At 39.0% G+C, this 27,916-nt stretch overlaps 1 long non-coding RNA gene across 1 annotated transcript; it reads left to right on the top strand.

Annotated features, from left to right (window-relative positions):
• Positions 1-38: 38 nt before the first annotated feature.
• LOC117045995 lies at positions 39-24,996 on the top strand. Its single transcript, XR_004426493.1, has 3 exons — positions 39-94; positions 346-424; positions 24,816-24,996. It is a non-coding gene; the product is annotated as an uncharacterized LOC117045995 (long non-coding RNA).
• The last annotated feature ends 2,920 nt before the right edge of the window (positions 24,997-27,916 follow it).

Raw genomic sequence — 27,916 nt, 5'->3', positions numbered from 1 at the left:
CTGCGGATAAGTGGCGGAAGAGGGGCGTGTGTGTGTTTGTGTGTGTGTGTGTGCGCGCGCGTGTGAAGATGGTGACGGAGATGGACCGGGAGAGGTAGGCGAGTGGGAAGCGCTCCTATTATTCCGACGATTCCCCTCTCCATCTCCTCCCGCCACCCCCACCCCGCATCATTTTAAAAAAACAGCCCTTCCCTAAAATTTGGTACCCAAGTTTGACTGCACTCTTCCCTCCCCCCCCCCGCCTCCCAGCCATCCTTCTCCTCTCCCGATCCCCAACTGCAGGCATATATTTTTCTCTCTTATATATGTATATCAAAGGAGACTTCACTAGTTTCTCCTTGACAGGGGCTGATCTGTTAACCCAGGAACTACCTAGAAGGTTGGTATCATTGTGGAAGAAAATCCTTCATTTCCTGTGTGCTCAGTAAGTTGTGTTTTTTTTAAAACCAACAACCCCCCTTTCCCCCAATTTATTCTGTCTTGTTGTACATTTGCTTTGTGTGTGAGGTTTTAATGACATAAAAACACTAAATGGAAAAGGAGACATTTGATTTTTGTGTTGGTATACTAGAGTTTTTATATATCTATATATCTATATAATCTGCATTTTAAAGTTGTGGCGTTTGAAGACTTGGTAGATATGGTCACTTATGTGGAGAGCATTTTATTGCTCATATATGAAAATATTGCATTTACTGTCACCTACCAATAAATCTATGATTTATTTCCATCATGATAATAATTTGTGAGTTGCTTCCAGATAAGCATATATAATGTTTATTATTTTGTTTTAAAATCCAAAATCCAGGGAAGAATAGACAAAGACTTACGTGTTACACATTAAATATAGTTCTGCATTGAAACAGATCACAGCTTTGTAATTCTATTTTCATGCCACCTTTGAGGGAAAATACTTTAAAAAATGCATTTGTAATTTTCCCATAGTCTAATTGTAAATTTATTCAGTGCTTAGATATGCTTTTTTCCCTTGTATATATTAGCAAATAATTTGGCAGGTAGTAATTATCATAAAGTTGCTGGCACTTGTTCACTGGTTAACACAACTTTTCAACCTTTTAAGACACATTTTCCACTTAAGGCTAGCTATATTTGCATTATGTTTGGCTGTATATATATCCTAGCAGGGTCTGATCTTAGCGTTAGTCCTTACTAATTTATTTAGAAATTATATTGAAGCAATTTACCTTCAGGCATCAAGAAAAAAAAAGATCTAATCTCGGTAACCAAGGGTATATGAAACATCTCACTGAGTTTTTTCAGCTATATTTTTGAGGCAATCACACAGTCACTAAGGAATGGTAGTAGAAATTTAATAATGAATTCAACAAGGTGCTCATTTAGTAAAATAAGTGCGAATGGGGCTAGCATTCTCATATTTATGACTAATTTAAATGGAGCTGTTAACTTACAGAAGGCTTAAAAAATGTATACACAACTTTATTCTACACACAAACACATGTAAAATAAATAAATAAGCAGATCTTCCAATTAGGCTAGATAACAGAGGTGGGAAGGAAAAAAGAGAAAACAATGCATAAGAAAATATTGTAAACTTGTATATACTGATACATTCAGCATGATTCTGGCATAAGTAATTTAGTGCAGATTCTTTTGCTTGAACCACACAGATATTACAAAATGAATTAACAGAACAGTTGTACCGAGGGGGGGGTGAGAAACCCCATATTTTTCCTTTGAAATATGAAGTGCAACTAACTTGAAATGACACATGGAAGTCAGTGAATAAATCATGGGAAATATTAATATTTGAAATGTATTTAAAATTAATCAGAACTTCACCCCCCCATCCACTTTAGCTACCTTTTTCTTATTGGTAAATACCTCACTTTGGATTCCATCAGTTTGATTCAACATTTTGCCATACTGTATTTTAAAAAGATATATGGAATCATATCTAGACACCTTGATCTTACCACTTTGACTGGGGAGTAGGTCCTATTGATTTAAATGAAATTTATTTCCAAGTCGAGTGGCTTAGTATCACAGTCTTGATTTTTAAAAAAAATAAAAACCCGCAAACCTTTGAAAGTCAAATGTAGTAAGAATGACACAATATTAGAAGCAGTAAAAACTGGTAAGAATCCAGCACAGAATTTGGGGTGCTTAAGCCAAAAGCATGTCCAAATCTGTGTTGGATGGTGATGCTTAATTTAATTTTACACTTAACTAGGAGGAAAAGAATTTGGAGGAGTCGATGAACACAAACACAACACTCTAATCCATTCTTATAATATTCATAATGTGACAAATATTATATAATACATTTTATAATTAGACTTATGTAGAAAGGGATGGCATGTTATCTTACCTATATAAATACACCTTATTATGTGTAATACCCAATATTCCCCCTCTCCCTATATGTTATATATATATATATAGATAGATAGATAGATAGATAGATAGATAGATATAGTGCAGCACATTATTTTTGTACATTATGGCTATAAACCAATTAACTGAAATTCATCAGTAAGTGGTGGCCTCAGTACAATACATCGCTTAATATGCTATCATATGTTGCAACAACCACAAAGGAAGAGAACACGTTTTTGTTAATGTATTTCACAGCAAAATGTGGATCTGGGTTATGAGGTTTAAAAAAAGTGGATTTGCAGTTATTATTATTATTATTATTATTATTATTATTATTATTATTATTAAGTTTAATGCTACTTATAGTAGCAAAGTGATTGCAGCAAGAGCTTCTAGCAAAATGGCATAAAGGTTAAATTGAGAACGTTGACAGCCAGAAGGCAATCAGAATTTTGCCATTGATTCCAGTAGGATGGAGAAGTGGCCTTGTGTTCTTATTAGGTGTACTCATGAGATCATTGTTCATTTTCATCACTTTCTGGCCTTTATTGGTCTTGCAGATTTAAGCCTAGCTCCTTTATGTATGTATTCATTAGGTTGGACTAGTTTCCTCTGGACTTAACGGTTAAAAGCAACATGATACTTCTTTGAGCAAGAGGAGAAACTTTTGGTTTCACTCAGCACTCCAGCAACAGTGTTTCAATAGGGTCACAGTTGGGGCCTTATCTTTATCCTGCTGAAGTCTAAGAGAATCATGCCTGATGATCTGGCTTCTCATACCTAAACATATTTTCTAAACACCACAGATTTTTTTTTAAAAAAAATTCCACGTATGTGTGCTTAGAATTTCACTTGAGGTTTGGCTTCCTTGTCATAGTAAGTGTGTTTAGTGAAAGCATTAGGAACTCGGTGTCACGGTGTCAAGCTCACAGAAAGTATTTGCAAGAGTGGCCCTGGGCACACTCGTCTCCTTTATGTAAAGGTTTTATTTAGGAAGCAAGGAGAAATGACAATGGAAAGGTGCAAAGACCTGCTGCAAGGAAGCAGAGGACTCAAATTTAACAAGATAGTGTCACATGACGTGACACACTGTAAGAAATATTTGCTTCTGCAAAAACATGATTGAATTCGGGTGAACAAACAAACAAACAAACAAACAAAAGCATTTTAGTGGTTTATATTGCACTTCACCAATACATACAGCCTGATCCACAGCATAGTTAAAATAGTGTATTTGGGTTTAAACTAATTTAATCCCATTCATTTGAACAAGGTTTGTTTTAGCTTGTAGATTGGGAAACAAAACTATATATATATATATATATATATATATATATATATATATATATATATATATATATATATATTCTTACTTGTTAGTGAAGATTATATTTTCTATACAGTAAAAATATTCTTTATATTTTTAAACCTACATGCAGGATGTAAACACACTCTGTATTTAAACATTTCTCACAAACTTCCACAAACGTCCTGTTCACCAGATTTGGAATTAAAGTGGTGGGCTATGAGGGAAGAGAAAACAAACTCTTTTCAGTATCATATCTGTAGTTTCTCAGCATCTATATGTATGTGTGTTTGTGTATAAATATAATTACATCAGTTAGTAAAACATAATATCTGTTTTGAATATGAATTTTATTTGTGATTTTTAAAAGTTATTTAAATTCTTATAAATGGTAAAATTATATATGATATCATATTCAGGGAAAATCCTATTGAGGAACAACAAAAACAGCCATTTATGCTAAATCTATTAAATAAAAGAAGGCACAAATTATAACATTTTAGCATCTAGAACACATACACACACACACACACACACACACACACAGAAATTAAGCAATCACTTTATACATTTAGATTAAATCCACAATTATTTTGCCCTTTTACAGATAAAACATCAATTTAGCAGTCATATTTAGATTCCCCCCAGTAACTGAATATTGTGCATTATTATTATTTTTAAATGGGGGAAAACTTGATTCTGAAAAGTAACACTGTCTCACATCACACATACAAATACATGCTGGATTTGTCTTCTTTGCACTGTCAGAAACAAAAATATCACTATGAGGAAATAAATCATTTATTTGAAGCCCATTCTGTTTTATGCCAGATTCTTCCAGCTGCATTCATTTCAAAGTATTGGTTTTAACCTACAACTGTTTCAAACCTGTGTATCTTAGGGCCTGTTTTTCCTCATGACCACTGAGATTTGGGAAAGAGGACAACTGGAAGTCCCAAAATTCCATAGTGTGTTCTGTATTTAGGCCCAGCTCTTTGAATTTCTCTACTTTGGGAAGCCTTCAGAGCCCAGTGTTACCAATATTCAGAGAAAGAGTTTTCATTTGAAAATGCATTCCATTTGGTTTTTTGCTATGGTTAACTTTCTCTTGCTTTTACTGTGGTCTCTATTTTGTAGTTGTAATGTTACTGCAATAATTTTGACAACCTGGGATTTTAGGATAGATAAATAGGTAGATCTATGCTTTATGTCAGGCTGTCCAGTTACAGAGAATTTGCTTAATTTTTCAGAATCCCTATATAAAAAAATGAAGTGTAGCAAGATCATTGTGGATTCACTTAAACAAATTGGTTTGCTGTTTATCCCAGTGCTCATCTCATACATGCAAGCAGAAACCATTTATAACCCATCTAGCACCAATTTTAACAAATTGAATGACACAAAATCAGCACACATGAAAGTATTTTATTTTTGAGATCAGTTTCTAATATTGCATTTAAGAACCAGTCTGTTTTCAAGGATTCAAATGTAAGGTTTGGCTCCCCCTTCCCCCATGGATACTATCTATGTTTACTCAAAAGTAAGACATTCAGTTCAATGGAACTTACTCCCAAATAAGTAGATATAAGATGTCAGTCTTAATAGGGTGTAGAGCAGTTTAAAATTTCTGGAAAAGGCAGGCAAACCTTATACAGGAACTTAAACAAGGATGTTGTAATGTACATGTACTCGCAGGGCAAAGCTAAAAATACACAGCTCAGAATTTGTTCCTGTCTTCTAAATAATGAAAGTACATATTGATGGAAGTTATGGAAGAATATAACAACTGATGATGAGCCTAAGAAAATGAAGCAAGTTCCACTGATTTTCAAGTAAATGTTTGTTTGGTCTGGGATACCAATGTGGTCTGAACAATTTCAGAATAAAAAGCTAACATTACACATAATGAAAGAGCATTGCTAATATCATCTTATCTCCTGAAATACTGAACACTTCTTCTTTTTGATTGCAAGGTCAATCTCATTTGTATGATGTTGGTGACATACATAGAAATGAATACAGAACACTTGCTGGTGGAACTTCCAACTCTGTGCCGGATTACAGATTTAGTCCTTTTTATTTTTTAGTTAATTTTAGTCAGCAGTTGTGTTGGTGTGTTTTGGGGGTGGGAAGCTAATAGTAAAAAAACAAGGCAGGGGTGTGTGTGTGTGTGAAGGCAGTGTCACATACAATATGTGAATTAATCACCTAGTATTTACTGACATTATGGAGTTTTGCTTAGCTAGCTAGATATAAATACAGACCAAGACCTGAAGGAAGGCTAAAATTTCAAACCTGTTCACCTTCATCAGAAGAGTGTGAAAGTAATCAAGAAACAATATTTCCACACTTGTTTTCTAGAGTTGACTCTGAGTTGTGTGCTCTAGGTCTTCATCAAACTCATTTTTGTTCTAAGCAAAAAGGCTGGAATTCCTAGGAAGCCTGAATGCATTCATGAAACTATGTACTGAGACTAGAATCCAAAGCTACTGGGGCCCCAGGGCCTTGTACTTGTCCAGTGGGCACCTCCAGTTTGGATAGCAGGTCACCATGTCATTTGTCAGGGATTGGGAAGCGATGGTCCTTCCAATGTTGTTGGACTCCTAGCTCCCACCAGCCTCAGCCAGCTTCTCCAGTGTTCAGGGATACAGCCAGATGGAGTCCAATAATATCTGGAGGGTTTCTGGCTCCCCATTCTGAATCATAAGATCATAGAGTTGGAAGGGATGCTGAGAATTATCTAGCCCAACTCCCTGCAATGCAGAAATCTTTTGCCCAATGTGGGGTTCGAACCCACAGCCCTGAGATCAAGAGTCTCATGCTCTACCAACTGAACTATCCCTCGGGGCAACTGAGCTAATCTGGTCATAGGCATTTAGACTATCAGTGAGCAAGTTATACTCAATTAATTGAACTTACGTTCATGTTAACATATTTTAAACCAGGTGTATAGTATAAGTTAATGTAGTTTCGGGCATATGGTAGGCTAAATAACAAATATCCTCTGCAGACACCATGAGTTTAAAAAGGAAAGCATTGAACCACGTATCTCTCTCTCTCCTCGATGTTTGTATTTTGGAAGATTTGCATTTTTATTCTTTTTTAAGGAAAGTGACTGACTACCCAGGTGAAACATTCATTATAAAGCACTCACTGTAAACAAGATGAATCAGGTCTAGAATAATTCCCCCCCTTCCCAAATTCTTTTGGTTAAAGAAGTCAGTTATTACTTGTCACAACAGTAGGTTAAAAAGGCAGACAGAAATGTAATTTTAAAGTTAGCAGTTCTTTACATTATACTTGAAGAACAGTCTCACAGGGGGGAAAAAGACATGGTACATTGTTCTCTATGTCATTTGTTTAAATGCAAATTTCAGGCGCTGACTGCACACCAAAAATATATATATAGAAAGGCAGGTTCTGCAGTAACTTTGGTGTTAAAGATCCCCAACCCCAGCATATTAAGAACCAGTGACAAAGGAACATTTAAATTCACACAGCTGATACTCAGATTGGTTGTTGCATGTTGCAGCTTTAATTCCTCCTTATTTCTTTCCCCTTACTCATTATGACTAGTAATTTAACAAGCACTTTTTGTATGCAAAAAACCTGTGAAACAGAGCCTTACTATGTCCATTTCTCTGAGAGGCCTTGACTTGCCCGATGCCACTCGGTTGCCATGGCTGAATTCAAATTCAAGCCCATATACAGGTATATATTTTCATTTCTGATACTGTGTCCACTCCAACAGACACTGATATTATTCTAGCATAATTTGTAATGCTTAATATTTTTTTTTAATGTTTGGGACTTTTAACAAGTAGAGCCTAAGAGCTATGATACCACATCTACGTTTGGAAACTTCTGACATTTCTGCCAGTGACCTCTTTAAAAACAAAACATTCCATAATATATGCAGGATAATTTATATATCTGTCTAACCTATAAATGTATAAGATAAGTCATCCTTAAAAGAATAGCTTGCTTCAATATATTTATTTTTTCTTGGATTTGTAGCTCACCTTTGCTCCAAGTAGCTCATGGTAGCTGGCATACATGACTCTCTATATTATCATCACAATAACTTTGTCTGAGAGTTTAGGCTGAGAGCTGGGGAGTTCGCCCAGTGAGTTTCATGTCCATGTCGGCACTTGAACTCATCTCCCAGGTCCTGGACTAACACTCTAACCACCACACCTCACTGTCTAACATTTACACATCTAACATCAAAGTAGATCCTAATATAACATGTACAAATAACATGATCTTCCTACTTCTCTTACAGAATGAGTTTGTGTGCATGTTTACTTATCAGCAAATGTTATTGAGTTGAATGGCACTTACTCCTCCCAAGTAAACATTATCAGGGATAAGTTCCACAGAATGCAGTGAGGCTTAAGAAGGTAAAGGGACCCCTGATCATTAGGTCCACTCGCAGACAACTCTGGGGTTGCGGTGCTCATCTTGCTTTACTGGCCGAGGGAGCCGGGGTACAGCTTCCAGGTCATGTGACCAGCATGACTAAGCCACTTCTGGTGAACCAGAGCAGCGCATGGAAACGGCGTTTACCTTCCTGCTGGATCAGTACCTATTTATCTACTTGCACTTTGACGTGCTTTCAAACTGCTAGGTTGGCAGGAGCTGGGACCGAGCAACGGGAGCTCACCCCGTCGTGGGGATTCGAACCGCTGACCTTCTGATCAGCAAACCCTAGGCTCTGTGGTTTAACCCACAGCACCACCTGCGTCCCTTGCAGTGAGGCTTACTCCCAGGTAAACATGTATAGGACCAGGCTATAAGAGAATAATTAAGACTACAAACCTATACAATGCTTTAACTCAACAGGGATTGGTTAGAGCTGGGGTCAGCAAACTTTTTCAGCAGGGGGCTGGTCCACTGTCCCTCAGATCTTGGGGGGGGGGCGACTATATTTTGAAAAAAAAAATGAACAAATTCCTATGCCCCACAAATAACCCAGAGATGCATTTTAAATAAAAAGGACACATTCTACTCATGTAAAAAGACGCTGATTTCCGGGCCATCCGCGAGCCGGATTTAGAAGGTGATTGGGCCGGATACGGCCCCCAGGCCTTAGTTTGCCTACCCATGGCTTAGAGATATATAGAATTGTTCAGTCCATGACAATAAAATAGTTGTATAGATCTAAATAGGGAAGTCCCAGAGTAGTGGTCGGTGGGGCTTCACTTGCATAAATGACCTAAGGCTTCTTGGACTGCTTTTATTTCATAGAATATGGCTTTGGTTTGGGCTTCTAGGGCTGTAATGCACGCTTTACAAGGGAGTAAGTTCAATGGGACACAATGCGACTTTGAAATTAATAAGGAGAGGAATTCACCATAGTGCTATGACAATTGTTTCATGAGCACAAGAATTTCAGCTTGCCAGATGGAACAAGACACCATCTCCTCTCTGGGTAAACTATTCTGGGGGGTTCTCCTGGACACCCCCCCCCCCGAGCAAATTTGGTGTGTCTATGTGGCAAATGGGGGGAGGGGAGTGAGGTAAGCCCCAATGCACTAGTGGAAGTCTGTGTGCTGGTTCTGCTAGTTGGATTCGTTAGTTGAATCCAGTCCAATGTGGTTAGAGCAGCATTATACATAATATTTTTGCAACACAGAGATAAGTTCTATGTTCAAAAAGGAAGCACACACTTCTGTACGAAGTGCACCGCAATAACCTCTTTAACTGATGCATGGGTTAGCAGTCCATTCTGTGTGCCAGTGCAGACCTGATTCATGATGTTGCATATAAACTCTCCCTCTGATTAGGAAGAATGAACTGTGTGAAGGAGTCTTTAGCTTTTAGAACAGTTCATATATATAAAAAAATATGTTTGACAGCTTTCCCCCCCACCGAAGGCCTTCAAGGCAGCATGCAAACAGTAAATTAAAACACACACAGAGGCAGTACGATAATCAATCAAAAAGTAACAAAAATAAATTAACATAACAAACAAAAAAACCAATGCGCGCGCACACACAAATACCAAACAAACCCAAATATCAAAATAATGATGAGGAGAAATTCCCTGCCAATCAAAGTCCTCATGAGCAGGGCTGGCTCAAGACATTTTGCTGCCTGAGGGAAAGGACAAATCAGTACCCTCCCATTCTACATACATATATATGCTAACTGGACTGCTAGATACTTCAACGCTGGCAATGGGATAGTATCTGAGGACAGCAGGCTAGTTAGGGGGATGCTGCCTCCCAGCTTGTGCCACCTATGACTAATGGAGAACCAGCCCTACTGATGAAACATAAGTTTTCATTGAATACCAGAAAGGCTGTAAAGTGGGAGGGAGAATCTCCTGGGGGATGGATTTCCAAAACCTAGCTGCTGCCACCCCCCCATCTCATACCACTGCCAGCTGCACCCCTTTGAGCAATGCTCAGATTTCTGGGGGTGGGGAGGGGCTGCATCCTTAACCTTTGAGACAGTTCCTTATGCTACTGTTTCTTTAAATGCAACGGGGTACCAAAACATGGCCAAAGTCCGGGATTTTGATTTGAGCACCCCCTACCTTTCCCATCATACTTCCATTGGTGTCTGTGAGAGACACACTCTGAATAGGACCTCCACTGACAATCTCAGTGGGTAGACGAATTCTTGTGGCATAAGGCTATCCTTTCAATATCCCGGTCCCAAATGTCATAGGGCTTTTAAAAGCCACGAGCAGCAATTTGAATTGTCCTCTTAAAAAAAAAAAGCCATGGCACGGGCTTAAAGCAGTTTGGCCATAGTGGTATGCACCAGTTGCTATTTCTGAAAACTTCTGAGAGAAAGACCTATGTAAAGACAATTCCACACAAACCATTTGATGTACTAACTGAGACACACACACACTCTCTCTCTCACACACACCTATGCTCTTTATCTGTCACCTGCAGATTACCAGCTGTATTTAACTTTCCCCCCATAAGTTATTCCGGTGAATTGCCTTCAGCAAACGCTTTTCACAGCATTAGGGCAGAACTAGGCTACAAAAGAATATTAATCTAATACATTCCAGAATTCAAATCCATGTGATTAATAAGCATTATCTATAAATAAGGCCCTAATGATTCTTTGGCAATGTTGTAAACACAAGAATCAGAGGCAATTATTGTCATTATTGTTCTGCAAGTACTTTCTGTGAATACCAAATGGATATTGCTGTCCAGCTTCTTGGCAAATGTATATCTAGTAACGAAACAGATGTCAGCCAGCCTGGTCTGCCTTCAATTACACTTGCCCAATGCACAGGGTGTGTAAAGGAAGAAGGAATCAATTTATTGAAGGCAAATAACCTGCTGGTTGAAACTGTTTCCCGGTCCTTATTAACCCACTTAAAACGTACGTTTTACAGTAATGCTAGAGAACTCATTTTCATCACCCTGTGAAGCAGACTGGATGTGCAGTGACCATGATTATTAGTACAGAATGGACAGTTGGATCATGGATGGATGGATAGATAGATAGATTGACAGATAAACAGCAGCAAAAATTGTCCTTGCCTTATCTAATACGTGCAATGGAAAACTGTAATGAAGGGTGAAATATGAAAGCTGTTTTAGCATGATATGGAAAACAATGCAGACCAATAAACAATATTTTGTACAAAAGAGAAAGGTCTGGTTAAGCTTTCTGTAGAGCATATAGCTATGACATGGTCCAAAACTCACATTTAATTCTTACAACATAGGATATTTTCTGTTGTTGAATCCAAGTTATTAATTCATTGAGCCCTTTTAATTGTAAAGTACTTAGTATTGCTTATCATTTCCATCCTCAACAGTTTCGTGGGGAAGGTGATTTTGAATTTTCATTTTTCAGAAAGAGAAATTGAGAAATTTGCCAAATTAGTCTAGATTAGTGGGAGAACATACATTCCTAGCATGTTAGAAGTGGTATGAGCACACATTGTCTTTCCTTGGGGGTGGGAATCTCAGAATGAAGGGAATGATGTGTGTTGAAACCACTCTTAGCACATTTAAAAGTGGCTCTGTTTTGGATGTATTACTGAACTGAGGTTTAGTATTGCATACATGAACATCTGTCCTCCTCTTATGTGGCTGTGAGGAGATCAGAAGCTTTTGTTTCCATTTTCAACTAACCACAGTTACTTGTTGCCCCACTTCTCATGTGACACTAAACATGAGCAGGAAGGAAAGAGTTCTTTTCATTTTCCACGAAAGCTGGCTTGTCATTATGCCTGAACCAGAGATCAGAACACACAGAGATTTGTGGCTGTCTGGCTTGTTTAATTAATCAGGGTTTGTTTTAAACCACCATCGCTGGTTCACAGGCAATGACAAATCAGGGTGGTGGTTTTTTTTTTTTGGGATTGTGAAATGAATTCTGTCGAAAGCCTTCTCTCAGCTTTGTGGGAGAAGGAAAGGGGAGAGGATAGTTCACGAGCCTGAGACTTACATCATATGCTTTATGTTTGTGGAAGAGAAACCAGCTGAAGTCCCAAAGGCCACAAGTGGTCTCTCCCAACTCTACAAGCCAGTGTGGTGTAGTGGTTAGGAGCAGTAGACTCATAACCTGGTGAACCGGGTTTGCGTCTCCGCTCCTCCACATGCAGCTGCTGGGTGACCTTGGGCTAGTCACACTTCTCTGAAGACTCTCAGCCCCACTCACCGCACAGAGTGTTTGTTGTGGGGGAGGAAGGGAAAGGAAAATGTTAGCCGCTTTGAGACTCCTTCGGGTAGTGATAAAGCGGGATATCAAATCCAAACTCTTCTTCTTCTTCATGGTTTCTTAAATCATGGTTTAGTGCTATGTGCAAACATAGCCACAAAGTCCAAAAGCTGTACAAATTTAAGCTAACTTCAAACCTTGGTTGCTGGTCCTGACTTGTTTCCCTAAACAATAGTTAAGTTTAAACAAAAGGCTTGTAATTAAACATAATACTCCATTATTATTATTATTATTATTATTATTATTATTATTATTATTAAAAAGAAGCAAAAACGTGATCTTCTCTTCATCATGCCAGAGGAGAAGGTATGGGAGACTGCATGTGCTTGACACTTGGGCATGATAACTGCAGACATAACTGTTTGCCTTTACCTTTAGATGAGGGGAACAGGATCGAGGCAGCAGTTTGGATGCTGATTTTACCCAGCCCCATGGGCCACTTACACAGCTGGGTGGGGGACCTGTACCTGTCAATCACTTGGCAGCATCATGATTGCAGTGGAACCTTGCCATTTGCAGACCTGCTTGAATTCAAGATAGACTCAAAAGGAAAAGGGACTTTGTAGTGATCAGCTGCAAGTTGAGATTCTGAGTGGTGCCAGTCCCAGCAAGACTTGCATTGGGCACCACCTGAAAAAGCCCTGGATGTAAATAACCACTTGAAGAGGAGCATTTAAGGCTCTTGATCTCTCCTTTGGAGCAGTGGCTGTACCCACTCTACCTGGGGTCATATGATGTCACATGTAGGGCAGCTGGGTGTGACTGGGGAACAATGACCTTTGGCCAAATTAGGATCCCTTCTGGGTCTAGCTGGGCCTGTGAGCCAGAGGATCCCCCTGACCGGGTTAAATACTGACCAGGGTATTATAGCATTAGAGATACCAACCAGAAATAATCTGTCATCTTTACCATAATATATGCAGCGCCAATTTTCATATTAATAGCTGTCTGAAGAACTTTGACTTTTGAAATCTCACACGATCAATCTCAAAAGCACCAGTGGGGAAAAAAAAATTCATTATACTTAGCTTCCCCTTAATTTGGTTGGTGGGGAATTGCCATAATATTACTACAACTGGGATTATTGATGTTAATGGCAGACAATAACATTTAAGAAAGGTTTTGGGGGAAAACCTGGTGGCAGGTACCATAATCTAGCTGCCTTCACATGTATTATCAACAGGTGTAGCTATCCATAAAACATAAAACCTGGTTGCATTCTTGATCTGCCTTCTGGACCACATTAGCACATTTAAGTTTCTCTCATTGGGGCAAACAGCTTGGAAACAGAGGGTGCTTATTGGACAAAATGGCACAAATAAGTGATAATAATTGTTTTGTGAATGCTTTCTGAATGAAATTTTTTTAATGGCACAGGCATATTATAGACCTGATTGGATTCAGCCCCCTCCCCCGACAACTTCTATTACATTTTAAAAACATAGGTACAGTAAGATGCCTTATTCCTAGTCCCATCATGCTTCCATGTGGCTCAGTATTGTCTATACTGACTTACGGAGGCTCAGAGATAAGCGTTTCCCAGCCCTAGCTGGCAGTACCAGAGGCTGAATTAAAGATCCAAAAGGTCTTACACTGAACAATGGCCCTTAAAGAAACAAACCACAGGAGAACCTAATCATCTGTCTTCTGCTCCATGCCTAGTTTGGCCCTTAATTGAAACACCCTCTGCCTGCCTGCCTCCTTCATACAGGAAACTTCTGCCATATATTGCTTCAGTGATGAGTGAAGTCCAGACTTAGCCCAATGGGGAAATGGGAAAAAGGAGTATGGCTTTTTTTTGCATTATGGATGCACTGAATTCTTTCTCTCTGGTATTTTGGGGGCATAAAGCACAGGGTAGATTAAGCAGACGATGTGTTAATTTTTAATACTTTTTTTTGCATTCATAGGTATTGCCTGTGCTTAGTTTGCAATATCAAAGGCACGATGAAGCCCTCTAGAAAAATAGAATTGCAAGGATTCCTCCATGGAAAAGTAGATTGCATGGATCCCCATCAGCTTCTGACACAACAAGGACAAATCGGCCTTGTAGCCCTCCACCCTAGTCTGTCTCCCATGCATACTACTTTTCTCCTGCATTTAAATGCACACTCACATCCTGCAGACAGGCTATTGTTTCATTTAAACGTACCGCAAGCCACTGTCTTCACAGGGCAAGTAGGATGAGGTTGTACAAATGTGCAGAAATATTAATAAACTTAAATAAATTAAATAATGGCAGATGTCCAAGTATGGGCGGTGGGTTATGAATGCAGTAATCCTCAGTCAACTCATCCCTTAGGTTAGAGCGAGTTTTACACTCCATCACGAAACAACTATCATCATTCTTGAGAATGTGGTCACCTTCTGTTCAGCACAATAGCAGTCGTTTACTCATGCCATGCTAGAGTTCAATATCTGGGCCTGGAGGAAAATTGTATTACTGGCAGTAGCCAGGCCAGGATTCTTGCTCAACACTGACTGGCACCCAGTTGGCCAAGAGTGTCACCATGTTTGCAAGCTGCCTCTAACATGACTAAGCCACTGGGAGGGAGGAAGGGAGAGAGAGATAGAGAGGAAGAAGAAGAGGAAGAGGAAGAGAGCCCTATGTTGTGGCCAAGAGGCCCTGAAGTATGTTCTCATTTCAGGCAGGACATCAGACAGGTTAAAAACATTTGCTACTTCCAACTTGCCCAGGCTTCTGAGGTCACCCTTGCCCAGAGCTCAGTACCAAGAGAATCCTGTTGCCAGCACTGCTGCTAAGTTAACAAACCACTATGATGAGGGATGCGGGTGGCGCTGTGGTCTAAACCACAGAGTCTAGGGCTTGCCGATCAGAAGGTCAGCGGTTCGAATCCCTTGCCAACCTAGCAGTTCGAAAGCACATCAAAGTGCAAGTAGATAAATAGGAACCGCTCCAGCGGGAAGGTAAACAGAGTTTCCATGCACTGCTCTGGTTCGCCAGAAGCGGATTAGTCATGCTGCCACATGACCTGGAAGCTGTACACCGGCTCCCTCGGCCAATAAAGCGAGATGAGCGCTACAACCCCAGAGTCGTCTGCGAGTGGACCTAATGGTCAGGGATCCCTTTACCTTTACCTTTATGATGAGCAAATGAGGCTAAGGTGGAGGGTCAAGTGAAGGGATTCAAGATGGGAGTTTGCAAAACAGATAAAATTACAAACTTTGAGAGTCAACTGTGCCCAAAAACACAGCAGGAAAGTTGGAGTATTGGTAAGATTCATGTTTGGGCAAAGTTTTTGTGGGTAGCTTTAATGAGAGAGAGAGAGAGAAAGAGAGAGGGAGGAAGGTGTGAACTTTTTTTTTTTGGGGGGGGGAGAGACTTAAGGATTTACATCTAATTCTTTTCCCACAGAGGGTGGCGTAAATTGGGGAAAATGTACTGTACATAAACGTTTTGCACACACACAAAAATATAAATTGACACAAGCAAGATATGAAGGATCCTTATAACACTTCTCCCAGCTCCAAACAAGTCACAAAATGTATCTGAGATTATTATTATTTTCCTATTGGCAAAATGTGCATAATAGGGTTGACTATGCACCTAAAAAAGCAATTTGAAATGTATATGTGAAAAATGATAGTGTCTATTTGTGCAGTACACATATTATTGCTGCTCTTATTACAAGCAATGCAAAGGAGAAGGGTGCGTGTGTGTTCTTCTGCAACTGGCAAGCAGGATATATATGTTTTGTGATTACAATAAGTGCTAGTTTGAACATGGTGCAGTGTTGGGGAATGACGCTCTTTCTTTTTAATATTAATGCTATATAGTTTCTCTATTTAGTTTATCTTTCCTTCTAGATCATACTGCTATTTTTCCTTACATTTGATATTGCAGAAATAGCTTAGCTCTTTTTTTGTTATATTCAGAAAGGATAAACAAAATTCATTTGCTTAACCTTCATATTGGAACGTATATTTAATAATTAGTGAGCCACAGTCCTCCAAGACTGATCCAACACTAGCTTCATTTACCCAATTGCATCCTGCCTTTCCTCCAAGAGCTCATTTCTGCTTTACACTAAGCCTGTGAGGTAGGTTAGGCTGCTCATTTCCATAGGTTAGGCTGAGAAAGGACTTGCAAAAGGCTATGGATCAAGTTTCATGGTTGATCTGGGGTATGAGTGAGGTTGCTACCCCCTAAATCAATACATGTAGCCACTGCAGCACATTTGCTTTCTATGTATGTGAACAGGATATGTCTTATTGATTTCAAGAGATTTAGATCAGGCCAAATGGCCAGCTGTGAGGAAAATATAAAAGAAAACCTTTTCCTTGCCCGTGTTTCCATACAACCTGTTTATTGAGAATTCATATTGGTTTTCGTTCGCACAAAGTTTGCAGGAAGGTTGTATGATGTTGCCTGTTTATTAAGCACCAACTCTGATTTGCTTGCACAGAGATTATACCATGTCACACCATGCAACTATTTCCCCACACTTTTCAGTGCATTTCCACATCAATTTAATTTCTGCAAAACATCAGGTTTTTTGTTTGTTTGGGTGGGGGGGGGAAAGAAGCTATGTTGTGCAAGAACGCCAAATCCATTTTAATGGCGCAACCTGAATTTTCTTGTATGCGACTGAATCCCACCCACAAAATAGAAATGGCCCTGGATGCATGCCTAGACAAAGCTCAAATGTGACTACTAGCAAGGTAGGTGTGATATAAGTTGTTAGAACAGCCCCCCTTTTTATATATAAATCCTCATGCAGCATACTCCTGTTATTCAGAAATATTCCACGTAGGCAAAAAGTGCAACGTGTAAAAGGATAAAGCTGAAGTATAAGCTCTAAATTAGCTATACGATTTATTTAGGTAGGTGAGGAGATAGATAGATAAGCAAATTAGCTAAAACACTGATGGAGTACAAGATGCTCTTTAACATGCCAATTATTGACTCAATAGATTGTTACGGCTTCCAAGCTATTAAGGTCTGCTGTGTCAATGTGTACTTGGGGACTGTTTAATATGCAGACGGATGGCATGACAGGCCACAACTACTATTGTCTATCACATCAGTCGAAATACATGCATGCATACTTCGTACACTTGTTAATGATGTTGTGCGTGCGTAACTGATTTTAAGGAATAATAAGACTCCAGCATTTCTTTTCGGTCCTAACCTCCCCACCCCAAAGAATTCCCTTTTTAGGTCCTGAAATCTATACTTAGAGTAATCCCAGGTAATCAGTTCCTATCAAATTTGCAAAATTAACTACTGGTATTCCATTTTTGCATGTGCAAAAGGGATCAGAACGTCCTGTTTTCTGTTGAAAGAGTGTGCAGGGTTTGTCCTTTGTTTTTGTTTTTTTAGGGGGAGGGGTAAAAGAGAAAATATTTTCTTTATTTCATCCATAATCTTCTTCAGTAGTAAGTAAGCTTATGATACCTAAGAGAACTGTTAATACAAGATAAGTGGCATGACTTTTTTTTTGTAAAATAAATATGAAGTGAGTCTTTGATTACTTACTATGTTGTGGTATCTGTAACTTGCTTTCAAAATGCTAAAAATGGTGAAGTAGTATAAGATGCAATATGAAAGGCTCATTTGATCATCATAAACAGGGGAGATCAGGATTTTTCATTTGGTTTTCAACAACATTTATTTATTTATTAACATAGGCGGAACCAAGTCTTGTGTTTAATTAATAAGATACACTTTTCCAATTTGCAAGCCAAACACAAAACTACAATGAGAACAAGAGTGAATAAACTCTTGACATCAGCTGTCAGAAAAATATTTTGGGGAGGTGCATGTGTAAGTATGGTGCCAATTTCTTAATCCATCGGGTTCTTTTTATCATATTTCTACCTACATATGCATCTAGCTATGCACATCTGCCCACCCTTGGATCAGGCAGACTGAAACATACCTTGCCAAGATTATAGACTGGCTGTTGATTCTGAGCACAGTTCAAAATACTGTTTTTGATCCTTAGGGTATATTATATTATATTATATTATATTATATTATATTATATTATATTATATTATATTATATTATATTATATTATATTACTTATCTAATAGCAGCTACAGTGTGTGTGTGTGTGTGTGTGTGTGTGTGTGTGTGATATAGCACTGTTTATAAAATCACTATGGCTGCACTTACTGAGTGGTGAGGAAAGTGCAGTCTGCAGAGGCTCAGAGGGACCCTCTACTTATTGCTTGAAATGTTTTCAGCATCCCAAACAGGTTCTGGGGAGGTTTGTATTAAAGGTCAATTTTAGTCCTGGGAAGCATAAGTCCAAGGCTCAGGAAGAGTTCTTAAGACACACGCACGGCTGGTAGTCCCTGGTATCGTGTAATATATTCATCTCTCTGCACAACAGTTCAAAAAACAATGATGAAAAATGGAATAATATTCAGAGAAGGGATCACAAACACGATAAAAGGTCTGTGCGGGTAGTGAAATAGAAAAGAAAGTTGAAGGAATTAGGTATATTTAGCGGGGGGGGGGGTTGAGAAAGGATGATGATTAAAGGAGTCTATGTTGACATCTTTTGAAATACTTAAAAAGGTGTCAGGAAGGGGAGGCAGAAAACCGTTCTCCATCTTCAGTGAGGATAGGGTGAAAAAGCAGTGGCTTTAAATGGCAGATTTAGATGAAGTATTACAGAAACATTCTGGACACTTCCAGATGTGGCTGTTAAGCGCTCTGAATCATGACATTTGGAGATCTGTTACTCACAGGTTCTGGATGTTAATGCTGCTGGCTCAGATGGCTTAGTAGGAATAACAAAGGAAACAGATACTGTGGCTCCGAATTCATGTGGGGGGAAATATCTCTGCTTGGGGGGGAAATATTGTGTACTTTCTGGGCCACCGCTCCTGCTTTTGGCATGTGGCACCTGCAAGTGGTCAGTGGTGCAACGAGTCTCCCTTGCAGTAGAATCTCCCTTGGTGGCGGCGGCGGTTCATAAGAAAGTGATGTTAGATACGGGGCATATTGCTCTGTGACAATTTTCCTTAGCTCCTCTTCCTCATGTGTGAATGCTTTCCAACTCACTCTGTATAAGCAGAACTTGGAGGACTACTGATCATCACACACAAAGCACACTAAGGGTGGCACGCAGAATTCCAAGTTCCACATGAGCCAGCTGGGTAGGATGAGCTGGAATCACTCTACTCATTTAAAGAACATGTGCACATGCACGTGTGTGCGCACACACATGCACACACACGGAGCAGATGGGCTGTGTGCAATGGCCTTTACTGTAACTTCCAACTATGAAGTCAGTGCTCAAGAAATGTTGCATGCACATAGGTAGGTTGGAACATTCGCCATAAGTTTTAAGCCTATGGCGATGGGTCATGAAACAGCACTGTTAAGTCCCCGAAGCTCCCATCGAGTCAGGGTTGCTTTATCATTTGCAAATAACAGACGGCATGTCTATGTGTGTGTCACATTTTGCTATGCTCAGCAGTCATGTGTTGAAAGAAGACCTGTATACTGTAGTGATCTCTGCTGTGGGACACATAGCAACTCCATAGGCTCCCTGTGAGCAGTGGTGTAGTGTGTATGGAGCCCACACAGATGGTTGCCCTGGGCGCAAAATTGTTGGGGCACAAAATTTCAACTCCTGGTGCTGTCTCAATACAGCTGCACGGTTCTGTTGCTGGGCTCTGTTGAAAACAGCTTCTCCATGCAAACCAGGATGTGACCTCTCCCTCCATGGAATGATGTCCCTCCCTCACTTCCATCCCTCCATGCAGCCCCGGGTGCTGACAACCCATGCTATGCCACTGCCTATGAGTGGAGGATGGAGCATCCTGTCAGGAGAGTAGTTGCTGTTGCTGTATTATCTTACAGTTCAACACACTGTTCACTTGTATGGAAGGAAGTTGTCTGGGAGGGCTAAACTTCCCTCTTGCAATGCCAGCAGGTAGTGATTGCTGTTGTTTGCAAGGAAGGTTACGTTGTGCTCACTTTCACGTGCTCAGATTGAAGCACTATCAACACCCCAAAGGAAGGAAGGAAGGAAGGGAGGGCAAGAATTGTAATACAGATGATCAGTTAAATTTAGCAGCAGAGCACGATGACAAAGCAATCTGTTTTTTTAAAATGTATTGTAGATTTTATTGTTGTTAGCTGCCTCGGGAATTTTGGATGAAAAGGTGGGATATAAATGTAACAAGCTGATATATATGACTCCTTTTTCTTTCTTCCTGTTTTTATTTTAAAAAAGGTCCTTACCTCATCACATTCCCCTAAAGTCATGCAGTACTTGAAATAAATAAATGGGAAATCATATTTTAATTAGTAACAGCAGATTGAGACAGGAAATGTATTTTTTTCTGTCCGTATATGCCTCTGTTAAGCCTATTGCATCATAGCTTATTTGGATTTGTGGTCACCCAAATGAATCTGACTTAATAGCTAATGAGATCTAGTATACTTTTTAAAAGCCATCATCTGGGCGCTAAAATAATGAAAGCAAAAATCAGCCTAAAGCATTGTGTGTTTCCTCACTTCCCTGTGCTGCTTAAACATGGATGGATTTTTAATAATTTATTTCTGTGGTTCCTCTCTAGGGAATTGTTGCCAAAGGCTTTTCATTTTGTGTTCGATGCTTGCATTAGAAGCTTACAAAAGATGCACACCCAATTTACGCACGTGCAGAATGGCACACAAAGAGCATCTTCTGTGTGCGTGTGTGTGATATTGTGTGTGAGTGAAATATGCAAACATAAATCTGGGTTTAGAGTGGGCAAGGGAGAAAGAAACCTGGCACTGTAAACACTTTGCTCAGATGAATGTTCCATGGAGGTAAATAGGGCTTGCTTCCATGTAATAACAAGCTGATTTGTGTAGTGTGTAAAAGGAGAGCATGCAATGTGCAGGTGGAGGTCTGGATGTTACTCTGTGGATTTCAAGTCAAACCTGTTCAGGCTTTCACAGATCTGAAGCAAAGCCCAATGGCAAGAACAGCCTTTCCCAAGTTGGTCCCCTCAATATGTTTTGGACTGCAACTTCCATTAGTCCAAGTCAGATATCTTATCCAGAACCTTTAGCCATTAGCCTGATTCTTGAACCTTTAATTTATACATACCACTGTTGACAGTGCACAGATAAATCCAGGGCAACAATTATTGGAAGAGACCACAATTTTTATTTTTATTTTACATTGGATAGAAGACAGACATAGCTAGCAGTACCACTGCCATACTACTGAAGGCAGGCACTGACTATGTCCTTTGGTGTAGCATATTGTAAGAAAGAAAATATGCAGAACAAGTAGATCTAATTCAAATAAATATATGTGCTTTTGTTAGTGCTTTAGTAGTTTAAAAGATACACACTGAAGCTGTGAAAGATCTTCCATAAGTTGTGGCTGCAGCTTTTTAACCCAGCAGGGCTCTTAACCAAACCCATCAGTTCAGGGATCCCTGTGTTTATACACCTTTTCCACTCAGATTACTTCCCTTAAATTCCAACTCATTCTAGTAGGTGAGAACACCAAATTCCAAATTCTGAAAAGTAGAGTGAAGGGTCTAGCATTTGCCCAAAGAGTTTCTCTTTGTAGGATTTATTGGGTTTTATATTTTATTTTGGATGCAGAATTGTGGTGGAAATGCTGTGAAGTGAGTCAAGAACATCTGTATTTGAAGGCTGCTGGGAAGTAATGCTATTTCTTTAAGAGAGGGATGCTATGGCCTAGTTCTTATAGATGGTGAAACTACCTATTACACCCACACTTGCCATTCCTTCCTTCCTTCCTTCCTTCCAAAACTATGCCGCTTCTTATGGTTGCAACTTGATAGAAGTGTGTGTGTGACACACACACACACACACACACACAGAGAGAGAGAGAGAGAGAGAGAGAGAGAGAGAGAGAGGGGATGTTTAATCCCCTTTCATGCACAATTTTCCTGATCAAAATGCCTCTCTCTGTTGTAAGGAAAGAACTTGGGAAGGTAGCAGCTATGTGTATAAAAGAGACAGAGAGGGAGAGAGAAAGACAGAGATTTTGATTGGGAAAACATTGCAGGGGAAAAGGTTAGGTATCCCCTTACCCTGCTGCTGTTTTGATCAAATTGGCAGTCCACCTGTGACTGCATTTCATTTAAACAAAGAGAGATCTCCAGTTAGGGATCTCTCCCACGTAAAATTTACTTTCACCCAAGGGATTAAATCTGCATTGACTGTACCACCTCCAAGTGCAGGAGGGAACTTGCATTAAGAGAAGCAATCATTGCAAATAGATAACTAGCATGTGAAGGAGAAAGCTAGGATAGATCCATTTCCTTCTCTGTGTCAGGATACGCTTATTTCATTCAGGTTTATTTAATAGGGGACTATGGCTTAAAGTGGTGCCACCTCATATGCCAAGTGAAATTAAAACAAATTAAAATTTGATATATGGATTTTTTTTGTGTGTGCTGAATTTCACACTGTTGTAAAGCATTGCTCTGGCTCTGGTGGGTAGGTAATAAATGCCATTTGAATTGTAAATGATGTTGGGCAGTCATAGTGAATGAATGCTGTGATAAACAGGAATAATGATTGGTAGTTTAATCTATGCATGCCTATCTTACAAGGGTTTATTGAGCCAATAATACATATCCTGATATTTGTAGTTGCGAGAACTAATATCAGTACGTGAAGATTTTATAGGTAGCTGACCTGTTGTACCATATGAACATCTGTCCTTAGTACAAGTCAGGCCACTATTCCATGTAGCCCAGGCTAATTTCCCAAGGCACCAGGCAAATGTTTTCTCCTGCCCTCTTACCTAGTTTTCTCCCTGAAGATCTAATCCTGCATATTTGCCTTTTGGTCCCCATATTCTTTGGATCATCACCTTGCGGAGGTTGCATGAAACTTTTTGTTTAGATACCCAAAGGATCCACTCTGCTTACATTTTGTTCCAGGGCAATTGGAGACACAAATTATGCCACAATTTAGCTTTCCAGCTACCCACACCCCCTGCCCTCTTACCTGAGATACCTTTTAAATCAAAGGAAGCCAGGAAATGAATATGATATGTTCTGCATGCGCCATACGTGTTCTGCCACTGGGCCACAATCTCTCTTCTACTTTTTTTTTGTCTCAGTAGTTTAGGTTCTTATCCGATTAGAGGGGTTTTTTTTTTTTTTTGCCTGAGAACAGAGACAACTTGAATCGCATGCAGTCCTGCCTCTCACAGTCTTTTCACCAGTAACAAGAATATATGTTCAAGAAGAAAACTTTCCCCTCAAGGCTTTCCCAAGTCAAGTCCTTACATGTGCAAGGACTACCCACCTCCTGCCAAAAAAGAGAGAGTCATCTTTACAGGTAGATCTGGAGATTCTTTGTACATGCAATGCAAAAATACTTCCTCTTGCAGATGAAAATTTGTTTCTTACTTTTTGAGGCCACCTGCTGTTTTTTACTGTCAGGGCTTCCAAGCCTATCATATGCCCTTCATTCCTGTTATGGAGTCATCACTTGTCATAGACTGAATTTTCCAAAAATGCATAAGCATGAGTGAAAGTATCTTCAACCAACAAAAATAATTCATGTTTGTCTGTCTTTGGAATTGTTTGATGGCTTTTCTTGTTTGCTTTTCAAAAACTGGGAGGGAAGACTCAATTGACATTTTCTAATAACGAAAGTTTCCACAAGGAACAGATTTCTTTATTGCCAAGATATAATGGGCGTTTTTCTTTTCTTTCATACATATATATATATAGAGAGAGAGAGAGAGAGAGAGAGAGAGAGACCCTTCACTTCGGCACTATAGTTTTAAAAAAAGTAGTTACACCATACAATGCAGTATTCGTTAAGCAATTAAGTTACTCACAGGCTTTTTACATTATTTACCATGATGAAAATATATGTTTACTCAACCCGAGTGCAAATCAACATTAGAAGGCAGAAGTTCAGAGTAAATTTGACTAATGATGTTGTGTTTTCATCCTTGGAAATAAGAGGGTGGGAAAAAGCCTTCCTGCTTTTGATGCTGTTTTGTCTCTGCTGGAAGGGATCTGAAATGATCCAAGCTGTCATGTGAGAGCTCAGTGAAGCTGAGATCCCCCTTGATTGCATCTGAATGCCGCTCTCAGATAAGTACTGCCTCCCAAATAGAAATATGGCATACAACACTTCGGGATAAAATAGAAAATTCTTTCCAGTAGCACCTTAGAGACCAACTGAGTTTGTTCTTGGTATGAGCTTTCGTGTGCATGCACACTTCTTCAGATACGGGATGTTTATTGAACACTTCGGGATGTTTATTGAATGGTGATTTCGCTTTTCAGATATTAATGTTCTCACTTGTAAATGGTTAAAACAAGACACAATGGAGAGGAATGGCAACTCTGAAATCAAGGCCATTTTAGTTTGATGTTTGACCTACAAAATTGATAAATTCTGCCTATAATATCCAAATCTTCCAATCAAAGCTGTTAATGATCTATGGTTTCCTTGCAGACTCTTTCCAGGTTTTCTGATCATGGGGTCTTTGAAGTTTCAAAAGTCCTGTGTGTTCCAAAGTTATTCAACATCCGCATCTTCAATGGTGGATTCATTATGCGTGAGCATCTTGATCATTCTCTAAGACATGTTTTCTTTTTAAGTTGTTCTGTTTTTGAAAGATGAGTTTGCCAAAAATGTGGGGGGATATGAATACTTGGCAAAGTGTAGAAGACCCTGTTAAATGTATTAAGGGAGCTTTCTTTGTAGAGCAGAATATGTTACGTAACTAAGAAATTAGAAGGAAATTCACTTCTACTCATCAAAGCTAAACCAAAGTACGGTACTGGTCCTTTGATAAGAAACTGACACAGATAACCAGATCATCACCGGTGTCCTTGAAGTTCAGATAAGCTTCTGTGCAGTAGATGAAGGTTTTTAAGTCTAACATTGTCTGGGAGAATACTGGTGTTTACATTGTACGGAGTACTGAGGTCCAGAAAGTAGTATATGATTTATTGCACAGGGCCAAAGAATTTATGCTGAGCCAAAAGCCAGCAAGTTCAAATGAAACCTTTAGTATGAAAGTGGCAACAAAAAGCAGACTGTATTGTTGCCAGTGTGTGGCTAAACTTGATATACATCTTAACTAACTAACTAACTAATTAATTTTCAGGATTTATATCACATCTTGTCCCCAAAGGGTAAAGGATGGGTTACATCAATAACAACAGATACTAGTGGCAAAATGAAATACAGGGCATATATACTAAAATTTCTAATAGCTTACAAAATGTATTTGTGAGTCACTGTTAAAGATACATTTTGCTTCAGTGGGAGAGAGAGAGCAGTTATTACTGTTCCTATGGATGCATGTGAAAATAGGTTATGTATTCTCTTGTGACTTTGAATATGTCTTTTCCCCACATGCGGAAAAATAACTGTATGTGTGCAATTTTGAGGGTAAAAATGGCAGGATGGAAAGGAGTCAAACAGTCATCTTCTATTCTCTGGTAACTCTTCCATTCTAGTCTGCAGCCACCCCGAGACTCCTTTTAAGGAAAACAAATAAGCAAAGAAGGGGAATAAATCTTGATGTTATGTCTAGCTTGGCCATTGTGTTCAGCAATGTTGCAAATAACACCTTATGGCATACCTAGAAGTAATACCAAGACTTTGACTGCAATTGTAAACCCATGTACCTGAAAACAAATGTCTCTGTGTGACCAGTCTAGAACAGGATTATAATTAAGCACTAGTGGTCCAAGGTAATAAAAACTTACTTCATTGTTACATGTTTAGGTTCCTGGTGTCAATGACCTTCGCGGACTTGCAGAAATAGAAGAACGGGAATAAGTAAGGCTACCTGTGGTGTAATTAAAATTATGATTTGTCCCATTGACAATGATTTCCATTTAAGCATTATTAAAATCTTAATAGAGAATATACTTTCAGTCTAACTGGAACTGGGCAATTTATTCTTAAATTGCACTATAATATGAATGCTTCGTTTTTCAAAAGAGCTGTGCCTTCTGGGAAACCTAGAACTGATTCCAACTATCTGTCTTAAGTACATCCAAGAAATGTTTGCATGAAACTAGATGCCGGAAGCCAGAAGGCCTTTCATAGGCACACTTGTGTGATGAGTCGTCTCCTCCTTGTCACAAAGTTGCATCATTTTTGGCTATGGCCTGAGTATTTTTGGAATGTAGCATTAAGAAGAAATAATTGGCCAATCCTGAATTTTAGCCAAGAGTTCTGAACTCCTACCTAACTCTTGTCTTTCTTCTTCATATTTGTCATTTCAATCTGCCAGCATTTCAGTCTTCCAGCCCAAATTCTTTCTATGCAATTTAATAAAGTACTTTTTTGGGGGGTAGTAATATCCCAAATGTGTTTTGGAAAATTGTATGGAAAGTCTTGTAGAAGGCATATGAGTAACTGTGCTCACAACATGTCTGGCAAACATATTGGGGAATAATCAATTAAGTTTTACTCAGAGTAGACTCACTGAACACGACTAAGTTAGGCTCATTAGTTTCAATGGGTACATTCTGCGTAAAGTGTATTTAAATACCACTCATTGTGTGTATGAAGATGCTTTAATCTTCAGGGCAAGAACCCATTAATCACCTGGAACAGCTCCGTTACATAACACAGGGATAAGCTTAATTCATGTTTCTACAGTATATTCCTATGTGTAGGTACTCTTGTGTTCAACGGGGATTACATTATTGTTATTTTAAAAATTTGGTCACCTTTTTCAAAAAGCCCCAAGGCAAGTTGCATAAATATAAAATGTATAAAAGAAATATTTTAAAAGAAAAATTATAAACTTATACATTTTGTAAGTTTAAAACCAATAAATAAACAACAACAAATCCATATAATACTAAAAACGTGCACCCCATAAATATCAACAAAATCAAATGTTTGCATGGTTAAGTGCAGCCTTAGTATGCTAGATGAATTGGGCTACCAAGTAAGTCTCTTATTTTTAGACTGTCACAAAAGTGTGACACTTCTGTGTTCACCTGTGAAACTGAAACAAAACAACTCCCCAGCTGAAAAGCTGAATATTGTGTTATTATTATTTATTGAATTTATATACTGCCCTATACCTGGGGGTCTCAGGTCAGTAAGACTCTCTGAGACTTTTGAATGTATAAAGTGACATAAAGTCTAATAAATCAAATTAAAATTAAGTAGAATCAATAGAAAAGACTCTATGGACCAGGTAAGAAACAATCTTTCAAGTTCACAGAGGTGGACAAACTTAGCAGGAATGGTGAGTGAAGGAGGAGATGCCACAGATTTTCTTCTGCCTACTCACAGCGATACAATAGAGAAATTCCAAGCTGAATATTTAGTTGTTTGTACTTTGAAACAATGCATCGTAGCTCAGTGGTAGAGAATCTTCTTGGAATGCAGAAGGTCTCAGATTCAATCCCTGTCATCTCCAGCGGTGGAACAATGGCCTGATTCAGTAGAAGGTAACTTCCTATGTTGCTATGATTCACTTACGGCTTTTAAGCATGAAAGCCAAAGCTGTACTAATTCACAGCTGTGAATAATGCACATTAGATACTCATTAAATTAACATTGATAGCCTATCTGAT

This window comes from Lacerta agilis, chromosome 4 (assembly GCF_009819535.1).
Source record: "Lacerta agilis isolate rLacAgi1 chromosome 4, rLacAgi1.pri, whole genome shotgun sequence".
Lineage (NCBI taxonomy): Eukaryota > Metazoa > Chordata > Lepidosauria > Squamata > Lacertidae > Lacerta > Lacerta agilis.
Note: the sequence above shows the minus strand (reverse complement) of the source record. Positions and strands in the feature narration are given on the sequence as shown.